Below are 12283 nucleotides of genomic sequence, written 5' to 3'. Positions count from 1 at the left end.
TCTGAAAGTTAGAATTTATGAAACAATTATATTACCGGTTGTTCTGCATGATTATGAAGCTTGAACTCTCACTTTGAGAGAGGAACAGATGTTAAGGGTGTTTGAGAATAAGCTGCTTAAGAAAATATTTGGGCAGAGGTATGAAGTTACAGGAGAATGAAGAATGTTACACAACACAGAAGTGCACACATTGTATTCTTCACCTGACATAATTAGGAACATTAAATCCAGACGTTTGAGATGGGCAGGACATTTAGGACGTATGGGCAAATGCAGAAATGCATATAGAGTGTTAGTTGGGAGGCCGGAGGGAAAAAGACCTTTGGAGGGGCCGAGACGTAAATGGGAAGATAATATTAAAATGGATTTGAGGGAGGTGGGATATGATGGTAAGGACTGGAAAAATCTTGCTCAGGATAGGGACCGATGGCTTATGTGAGGGTGGTAATGAACCTCTGGGTTCTCTAAAAGCCATAAGTAAGTATTATTATTATTATTATTATTATTATTATTATTATTATTATTATTATTATTATTATTATATTTACAGAATTATGTTATAAATTACAATGTTACTGAATTTCAGTCTCAAACTTATTCCCACTACTGCAGTAGAAATTATGTGCCATACCTATTGTGATAAAACAGCCAAGAAAACAAGAAAACCTAGAGTTTCCCAGGGATCAATTTTTATTTTCAGTGTTGTTTCTAGTTTCTATTAATGAGTTAGCCTCAACCATAAATAATTTACCCCATGCAATCTTATTTGTAGATGATACAATTGTGATTATCTGAAATAAACAATATGGTGACTTTATAAACACTTCTAACAGTGTTAAATCCGTTGGGTGATTGCTTTAGTGCAAGTAAATTAACACTTAATGTTGATAAAACCAACGTATTCTAATTTAGTATCCCTACTGGTAAGCACAAAGTATCTTTGTTTCTACTTGGATGATCACGTCTTGAACTAGAAAACACACACAGAATATAATTTTATTCCTAAATTGAGGTCTATCTGCTATGCATTTTTTCAGAACATTCTTTCCCTGATTATGTTTTATTTTAAAACCTAGATACATTTAGTATTGGTACTACTCAAAACATCAAAACTTTAATACAAGACAAATCAGATCTCCATCTACCCTCTGTTAGCCTAAGTTATTATAAAGGACAGTAGTTAACTATTCATCTATTAATATCTTCAATCCACTGCCTAATTTTCTTAAAACTCTGAAGGGACAAAAGAAAATTTTAGAACAGAATTAACAAAATTTCTGCATACTCATACCTTCTACTCAACTGATAAATTATTTATTCTTTTAAATTGAATTAATCTGCTTGCTATGTATTGTATATTTTTGTATAACTTTTGACTTGTTCCAAATATTATGAAAACACTTACCTGTATATGATTTTTAAAAACTTCTAAAATTTTCATCCATAATGTATGAATTTAAACAACATAAACATGACTACAATAGTATTGTCTGTAGAAAATCTGGTGTCATTAGAGCTAATAGTTCAGAAATTATATTTTTTAAATATTTTTTATATTGACGTCACTAAAAGGCTCTTCACAACAAAGTTTTCAAAACTTTTAGTTCATATTGGCTCAAAATCTTGAAAATAATCATGGGAATATAAATTAATTCGCTTTTTTAACCCTAAATAGAGAGTCACAATGAATTTTTAAGTGGGTTTTCTTAATTTTTTGAACATTACTTCACCATGGTGTTCCCTTAAAACTGCAATGCTGATATAAGATCTATGGAATAGAAAAAAATGAAATTTAAAAAAATTTACACATATTTCTGTGCCTATAGTATTTTTTTTTTCTTCACTTGCCCCTGTCCACCAGGTCCAATTCTTTCAGTCTTCTTTCTCTTATCCCTATTTGAGACTTACCTCTATTGTTTCCAAGTGGACGCCATTCCAACACCTTCCTGGGTAACCTTTCCTCTTGCATTCTTTTCGCTTGTCCATAACAGTTCAATTGTTTATACGTCACATAATACAGCACAGAATTCTTACACTTATTTTGATCTCTTTTAGTCTAACTGTATTTATAATATTTTATAATTCTGAATGTTCTGACTGCCTTAAAAATTCGTTCCATTGACAGTAGTTTTGGTTTTAAATTTTATTTAGCTTCCGTGTTTCAGACTCACACATAACATTACTGCTCAGTATTGAATTATACAGAGTGATTCTATAAAAGCATGCAATAATTACACAGCAAATAGGGGCTGCTGTATTGATCATTTTGAGTAGGGAACTTGCAGTCCACGAAGTCAAATTAAGGATATATGTGAGCTTAAACATGTCTATCGCTATCGCTTACTGTTTTCCATATTATCTACGTTCATTATTTGCATTTGTTTACACTTATTATTCACATTTCTTCACAAATTAAATTACTTCTACATCATTTACAACTCTGAATTAACTACGTACTGTATGTACTTACTTACTGGCTTTTAAGGAACCCGGAGGTTCATTGCCAGCCTCACATAAGCCAACCATTGGTCCCTATCCTGAGCAAGATTAATCCAGTCTCTATCATCATATCCCACCTCCCTCAAATCCATTTTAATATTATCTTCCCATCTACGTCTCGGCCTTCTCAAAGGTCTTTTTCCCTCCGGCCCCCCAACTAACACTCTATATGCATTTCTGGTTTCGCCCATACGTACTACATGCCCTGCCCATCTCAAACGTCTTGATTTAATGTTCATAATTATGTCAGGTGAAGAATACAATGCGTGCACTTCTGTGTTGTGTAACTTTCTCCATTCTCCTGTAACTTCATCCCTCTTAGCCCCAAATATTTTCCTAAGCACCTTATTCTCAAAAATCCTTAACCTATGTTCGTCTCTCGAAGTGAGAGTCCAAGTTTCACAACCATAAAGAACAATCGGTAATATAACTGTTTTATAAATTCTAACTTTCAGATTTTTTGACAGCAGACTGGATGATAAAAGCTTCTCAACCGAATAATAACAGGCATTTCCCATATTTATTCTGTGTTTAATTTCCTCCCGAGTATCATTTACATTTGTTACTGTTGCTCCAAGATATTTGAACTTCTCCACCTCTTCAAAAGATAAATTTCCAATTTTTATATTTCCATTTCGTACAATATTCCCATCATGAGTCATAATCATATACTTAGTCTTTTCGGGATTTACTTCCAAACCTATTTCTTTAGTTGCTTCAAGTAAAATTTCCGTGTTTTCCCTAATCGTTTGTGGATTTTCTCCTAACATAATCACGTCATCCGCATAGACAAGCAGCTGAGGTAACCCGTTCAATTCCAAACCCTCTCTGTTACGTACTGTATGTACTGTGATTAACTCTTCGAATGATAAAAAAAGGGTCTGTCATTGACTCATATCATGTTCTGTAATGTGACAATGTGAATACTATAAACAGAACCACCTTGTGGACAATAGGTCAACAAACAGAACATGATGGATTGCCAGCATATAAATAATAAAATAATGTAAATAGCCTGGGCTGTACGCAAGGCCAGGGTTACTGGGTCTTAATCATCCCCCCCCCCCTTGAACTTAAAATAATGACATATTTAGATTTGATTATTTTCCCTTCTCTAATTGTTCACTGTCAGAGTAACAGAATCTACATCGACATAATCCTAGTAGCCGTCCTACAATATAATCCCTGTGCTTAGTGCTGTGGCGTATTTGAATTGTAACGATGCTACTGCTTACCTATCATAATGTACAAATAACTGTTGACTAAAGCTACAGGGTGAGTCAGGAGGAAAGGTACATGATGTGAGGGTGATAATATTGGTGATTCCGAACAAAAAAAGTTTCTATGAACATATGCCCTCTTCTTAATAGAATCTGACATACAGCTGTTTGAAAATCACGGGCATTAGTCTCATGTCCTTCATCAGCACTCGTGTGCGGACACAACCAAAACGACAGTAGGATGTAGTAGGATTAATGAAACCTATCCTGGGCATTGGATTGGTCGCGGTGGAGTCATTTCTTAGCCACGAGGTCACCCGACATTACCACATAGGATTACTGTACATGGAGTTGGCTTAAGAGCGAAGTCTACAAGTGCAAAGTGGAAACTTCTCGCTCGCATTTCACGTGCTTTTGCTCAAGTAAAGGAATGTCTGAATCAGCTCAGATCAGCAACACTGCAGCTGTCTACAAGAGCTGCAAAGTGCATTGAAGTTAACAGTGGACTTTTTGAACATGTTCTGTGAAGAAAAGTACACAATTAAACAGACTATAAGGTAACAATGTTTTATTTTACTATCACCTGCACTTTTCATGCTCCTCATTGTTTCTACTAGTTTTCTCCGAAACCGTTAAGAACAGGATATATGTTAATATAAACTTTTTTGTTCAGAATCACCAATATTATCACCTCTGAAACCATATACCTTTCCTTTTCATTTCCCCTGTATACCCAATGATTATTGCGTAAGTGTAATAATGACACAAGCAATTTTTATTAAATAAATTAAACAGAAGTTAAAATTTGTTAAAAATTGGATGGTTGTGAAAAAATTAAGTTTCAAAGATTTTATAAGAATATTCATCCATAACACAGTTGCTGTTTAGTTAAGTGTCCGAAGACAGGTCTAAACCTCACAGGTGATACCAAGAAGGCACTACTTATGAGGCAACTAGGCCAGGAGATAGAACATAGTATAATATTAATAAATATACTGGTACTGTAACATAATAATAATAATAATAATAATAATAATAATAATAATAATAATAATACACAACATTTAAAATACCGATAATGTAAATTGTAAACAATTTTAATAATGACATCCTCCTTGACAAAATTCTGCGTAAGGCACTGTAAATAGTAAATGTAAATTTTAATGTAAACGCTGAATTTCGGTGGCCGTCATTTTGAGCACTTTAATCGGGTTTGTAAATGATAAAATAATATTTTAAAACTATAAATAATAATTGAATACTTTCAAGGGAAAAATTGTTCCGGGGCCGGGTATCGATCCCGGGACCTCTGGTTGATCGTACCAGCGCTCTCCCAACTGAGCTACCCGGGAACTCCACCCGACACCGTCTCAACTTTTCCCCTTATATCCACACAACTCGCGTGGGCTGACGAAACACCAGAGACCCACATCGAGTGCACACAAACTCTGTGTGACTTGGAATTGTGGTTTTCTGTTAACGTACACAGTGACATAATATATTATGCAAATCTACTGGGTGTTCATTTCAAAGTGTGTCATGACGTCACTGTTGTTGGGTCACCGATTTGAAGCGAGTTTCAGCTTATATGTTAGAGAAGTTGCCTATTATTTAAGGCGTTCCTCAATCTGAACTTGAGAACGTGTACGGTATAACTTGAACGTCGTAGCAACAGATGGCGGTCTGTACGGTCTGTGTGCTACCATAACCTCTTTCGAACTGTGTTTTGCGCCGGCAAGTCGTACGCAGGGTATTTGTTATCATCGGTTGCGTACGGTAACATTCCGCAACACAAATCAAATGCTCCGTGTCCATGTTGACCGTCGAAGTTAATGTCAACAAATACATAAGTAATCGTCTTAACCCTCTCCCCATATCCCGACAGTACGTATTTCCAAACAGTTCACATTCCTGCCACTACCGGCGTTACCGTACGTATCGGCACGTACTCTTCAGAATGAACGCCGTACTTGCTAGCCAACTTCTCTGCCTCTTAGATTATACACCTGAGCTGCGGAAGTGTAGGAAGATTGAATTCTCTAGGCTCATCAGCTAGCCACATGACGGCATACAGCGAGCCAAGACACATTTTGAACTGAACACCCAGTAGTCTTTCAGGTGAAGCTCCATGTAAAGCAGATTTGAATAATTCCAAGTCACACAGAGTTTGTGTGCACTCGATGTGGGTCTCTGGCGTTTCGTCAGCCCACGCGAGTTGTGTGGATATAAGGGGAAAAGTTGAGACGGTGTCGGGTAGAGTTCCCGGGTAGCTCAGTTGGGAGAGCGCTGGTACGTTCAACCAGAGGTCCCGGGATCGATACCCGGCCCCGGAACAATTTTTCCCTTGAAATTATTCAAATCTGCTTTACAGGGAGCTTCACCTGAAAGACTAGATTTGCATAATATAAATAATAATTGTAAATAAATTTGGGTAATAAGTGTACATAATATGGAAAATGTAAGCTATAGGAATAGACATGTTTAAGCTCATATCTCCTTAAACTGACTTTGCAGACCCGACTTTCCTATCTCAAAATATTCTGTAGAGCATCACCTATTTGCTGTTTAATTACTACACGCTTTTACTGACTTAGTCCGTATATTTGCACTTCATTTTCTCTGGTTATGTAATAATTTATTTATTTTATTTATTTATTTATTTATTTATTTATTTATTTATTTATTTATTTATTTATTTATTTAGAATATTAACGTGCAAAACAACAGCACAAGGCCAATTACAGTTTTGCACGATACAAAACAGAACAAAACAACAAATGATGATGAGAATGAATGATAGAAAATGGCAATGAGATGAAATACAAACAATATAATGGTCTACATAATCAATGATCAAATAATAATTATAAAATTATAAAATTAGTACAATGAGATAATTGAAATAATGGAATAGTCTACATTAATCAATTGACCAAATGCAAGAAATAAAATGGACAAATAATTATTAAAATAAGATCAGTGAGTTAAAAACTCAAAGATATACTACACATTAAATGGATCCAAGTTGAATCCATGCAAATTAGCATATTTAATACATCTGCAGACCGGAGAGAGAGATTTAGGATTCTTATTATAAAACAATTTATGAAATCTTAAACCATTAGCAGGAATACGAAGACTGATATTGCTTATGAAAGATTCACAATCAATATCACCCTTAATGACTTTGCAAAAAAATAAATAATCAAGATCCTGACGTCCGGTGAACAAACTACCGCAATTGAAATAATTGCATTTAATCTCATAGTTATAATCGGAATTTGGTAAAAATCTATAAGAACACAAGGAAATAATAATAATAATAATAATAATAATAATAATAATAATAATAATAATAATAATAATAATAATAATAACACTAATAATAATAATAATAATTCCGTGACATATTTAATAAAGTCTATACTTATGCCAAAATTGTAATAATAATTTTCAAATAACACCTAAATGACGTTATTTGGACCTTAAGCTACAGTTTTTACAACATTCAGTGTCAACAGTTTCACAAGTTTGGTATATAATATATGATTCTTTATTGTTATACAGTGGCTCCTAAATCAGTGACAGGGATCCAAATTCCGTGATAGTGATATCCTAACTCCGTGATACTAAAATAATCCTCATTAACTGCTCAGAAAACAAACGTGTATTTGGAAAAACACAATAAAGTCATGGTGTATTGTTTTAATATGGATTAAGCAAGAAATTACCAGTGGCGTAGCGTCAATGTAAGCTAAAAAGCTTAGCTTCCCCAGTTAATAATAATTTCATAATAAACCTGCAGTTTATGCAGAAAATTATTTATTAATTTTAATATAATTTATATTTACGCGTTAAATATTGTGATGCGGCAGCTCAGGATTATTTGTGATGCAGCAGTAAACAAGAAGCCTGCACACACCAGCTTCCAAGCAGACCGGTTTCTTCTGTGTAATCCACCCCGCAGATTTTCCATCCCTTTTAAACTACCCTAGTCGCAAGGCTGGAAAAGAAGCTAGCTTTAACATTTAAAATAAGTTGTTTCCGAGTTATCCCTATTCTCAGTTGTGTTCAGTTGAAGTGTTAGTGTGCATTGTGGCTGATATAATAAATAATGAGCGAAATAACAGTTCCTGACACTAATTTACTTGAATTTTTTAGGACAATTGTATTATCAAGACTGACTTACGAACAAAAGTGTGATTTAAAACACAAATGACCGACTCCCTTGCTGTGAATGAAGGACACAACCAAAAGACAGACGCATACTTATGTAATGATACTAATATTGTGATTTCTCTAAGTATGACAGGGAGTGAGCTAATGTTATACGTATACGTGTCTATTTGTTAAGAGATATGTGTAAACCGTGAAATCATATTTTACTACGTATCATTTGAGGTCATGCCTTATTGGTGTTACTTACGATGTTCCAACCAATCTTCGACTGCTGACTTGAAATTGACTACTATTTATTTTAAGACTGTATTTTTGTAATACGTTTTCTCATATTGCATGAAAGACAACTTGAGTTAGCTTCCCCTGCTCAAAATTTCATGCTACGCCACTGGAAATTACAACATAGAAAAAGGGCCTGAAATACTTGTATAACTGCAGGAATACATATCAGGATATCACATATTAATATATTATAAACAAAATAAACTGAAAGTTAAATTCAATACAAAATTAAATTTGAATAAATTGAATTATAACACAATTATTTCTCATTATTTATATTCCTAACAGCAGTAATTAAGTTAAACATATGCCCTATTACTTTATTATAATTATAATTGATGTTTTTTATAATTTATTTCTATTATTATTTTCACGAACTATTTTCTTTCACAGACATTAATTTTTACAATTTAGCGTTGGCATCACTGGTCGAGTGAGCCAGGAAGGAGAAATATGAAAATAAATCCGAAAATGGGAAAGCTCCTGTAGCATTGTTATTGTCTCACAATGTTTAAATAATCATACACATTGATTCAGCTGACTTTAATCTACAGTAATATATCATTTTTGTAATGCTATATTAATTCTTACTTCAAATATAAAATGTTTCTTCAGAAGCGGTCACAAGACTTACTGGTCAACCGCCTTTCACTGAACAAAAGCTTCTGCAGTCGACTACTTCTATTCAAAAGGCGGGTAGTCAATAAAAGAAGACATCTCCTGGCTTCTGTTAGGTATTTCAAAAACTTAAAAGTCAGAGACCACAACTCCATGGCAATCAATTGAAATTTTATCACGGAATTAGGCACTTTTACCCTATAACATACAAGAGAAAGTGATGTCCAAGATCATGGCGTTACCTCTTATCTTGCTTCACTTCCTTTTTCTGCCATTTTAGTTGCTGGAGGAAGAGAGATCGCTCTATTCATGTGTGCGCGGTCAAAGAAAATATATTTTAAAATGCCTGAAGATGATTGTATTTATTTTACTCCCAATGTATGATCTGCGAGTATTTCATGATAAGCATATCACGAAAAGAAGAATAAACCCGTTGTCATATTTTCAGAAACAATGTTCGTCTGAACCTAGGAACCTCGTTACAGCATCATTTGTGCGCTTTATCTATTAATTTATGAACGTTTGGAAGTGTCATTACATGTTTCAATACCTTGCCAAGATGCCAGAATTGACAGCAGCATCCCAGAAAACCTTCGCAAATACTATTTGTCTAGCAGTAGTTTCAGTTGAACCAAAATTAACTAGACTTTATAATACAAGCGCATCTGATCAGCTCTTTGAACTCAGTTCAGATTAAGGCACAGAAGTGAATTTTTATAAAATTTGCTGAAAAGACTGATTCGCATCACAATAATCGCGATAATTAATTGTTGACATTCTCTTGGAAGAAGGCCGCCATCACTAACGGATACCAACCCAAGTTTAAAATAATATAAAATCCCATTTGTCTAGGAAAAGATTAGGAATTATATCGGTATAACCTGTTATACTTCAAATCAGTAACATGAACAATGTTATTCTACTTGCAGCTGGTTTATTTCGTGAGGTCACGAATGTGTGATTGTCCGCCATGACCAATATTGGAAGCACGGCCTTGCATAATAGATAAAACACTATTGTTGGCCTAATACTATTATTTTGTAATTTGTTTGATGGAAGACGTCACTTCCTAATTATTTTGCAAACTAACATCTGCATCATTACGAACAGTTAGTATATTATAATACTAGCCGTACCCGTGCGCTCCGCTGCACCCGTTAGAAATAAATGTAAAGTAATTACATAATTAAAATAGGACATTTGATCCAGGGAACATTCGTGTTTGATAGAAGGATAAATCGTTTAATATGTTACTTAATTTAAATGGTATTTAAAATATTAAAATGCGATCATTTTGATCCAGAGAGCACTCATTTGGTGCAATGACAATTCCTTTAACATGTTATTAATTGTTATTACCAATTATTTTTGGGAAAGCGAAAATTAACAGAAAAATTTTGGCTACATATTTATTATTATGTTTATATTATATTATATTATATTATATTATATTATATTATATTATATTATATTATATTATATTATATTATATTATATTATGTAAAAAGTGTGTTGATAACGGATGTACTCGAATTAGAAAGTTTTTAATTTGTTGTGGGAGCTCTTGAATCTCAGAAGGAACAGCTTTTACAACAGCGCAACATAATCTGCTTGGCTCATTACCCAATTTTTTTGCATTGCATTTATTGCATATATATTTTATGTATTTTAACACGATTCAATTGAGCATAGTTAAAATTTGAATTATAAAATAATGGATTGCTAAGCTAACGTACTGCATACTAAATCAATACACTCTCGTTGTTCGTTAATTCTCTGAGATAAAAATGAATGTGTTCATAAACATTATTTTAAGAAATACAGGAAATGAATATACAGAATAACCTATCAAGTTTTCTGTACATAAGACGCTATTTTAATCTTACCTGTCCTCAATTCACTCACAAGTTACTGTAATAACATTATAGCATTATGTCCATCCAGAGAAACTACACTTTCCAATGATGAAATAATTAATTATACAAATCGGTTAATTTAGGTTCCTATATTACTTCATACAGACACAGAAACATTGTCTGTAGGCTATCTTTCATGGCTTTCGATTGTTGTGTCTAAGGCCCCTTATAGACGAAGTCATTTGTTTTTTATTTCAATACACCGCCTTAGATGGCAGTTATTTTAATTTTAAAACTCATTTATCTCATTAAATATCAGTCCTATAAAAATTTTTCAAAGAATAAAACTTATCAGAAATCACTTTTAAAGAAACTTTTGTTATGTAACATTTTTCACAAAAATCAATAATAAGCGAGATATTTCGATTTATTTAATTCAGGCCCCCTTATAACCCCTTTTAACTTACGTATTTTGAATACCATATAGCCTAAAATCTAAGTTACAACGAACTTAATGTATATTCCAATTTTCATCGAAATCCGTTCAGCCATTAACGCGTGAAAGGGTAACAAACATACATGCAGACAGACAGACAGACAGACATACAAACAAAAATTTCAAAAAAGCGATTTTCGGTTTCAGGATGATTAATTATACATGTTAACACCAATTATTTTTAGAAAATCGAAAATTACCAGAAAAATTTTGGCTACAGATTTATTATTAGGCCTAGTATATAGATTGTTACATTTTTCTGATGCTCTTTGTCCTAACAGTTGAAAGTAGACAAGACTTTCATGCGAGCAGTATCGTGATGTGTTTTGTGTGTGATCTGGATTATAAATGACGCAACAATGTGCCTCAGTTTTCGTGTTTCATTTGAGCGCCAATTTCATTGTGCTGTGGTTTGTGTACCTACTCAAGTTTATAAATATACACAACAACGGGTCCCAGTCTTTGTCTTTACGTTTTTGTTTTTCGTTGTTATTGCATGTGAAAGTATTGAGTCTGTATCAGTTCATGATGCGAAAGTGTAACATTCAAATGAAGCGTTTCACAATCCAGATATTATATTCTTAAAATAAAAAAAGTATTCACTCTAATAAAATCGGGATAGTTTTTATTGTAGACAAACTTCCTGGATCCAGAGCTCGGTGCTCCAGGACATGCAGTAGCTAGAAGAGTCACGGATCCAAACTCTTTCAAGAATCATTTCGCTACGAATCCATTAGAAATGAAAATGGCGACTTGAAGCACAATGACAACAATAAATTTGCTGATGTCGGATGAAGGAGGAGGAACTCTTCTGAGTTCAGCTGGCAGATTGTGGGGTAAGAGGTTATTGCATTCTGCCGTGAATTCATGGAAAAACTAAATGTCAGGTTGCGTGAAAATCGCCACGGGTGTGGCCACACTGTCAAGAGACATACTTAAAAATAGTAAAAATACTGAAGCAGGTTTTTTTTGTCAGCACCAAAGAGCATTGTTGAAATTTAGCTAATTAACAGAGATATCGGATTAAAAACGAAACAACTGAACAATGAGATGCGAAGCAAGAATAATAAATGAAGGCACTTCTAAGGCACATTGAGGCGGATACATGAGACATAGGTCTACTCGTGACACAC

This window comes from Periplaneta americana, chromosome 8, assembly GCF_040183065.1.
Source record: "Periplaneta americana isolate PAMFEO1 chromosome 8, P.americana_PAMFEO1_priV1, whole genome shotgun sequence".
Lineage (NCBI taxonomy): Eukaryota > Metazoa > Arthropoda > Insecta > Blattodea > Blattidae > Periplaneta > Periplaneta americana.
Note: the sequence above shows the minus strand (reverse complement) of the source record.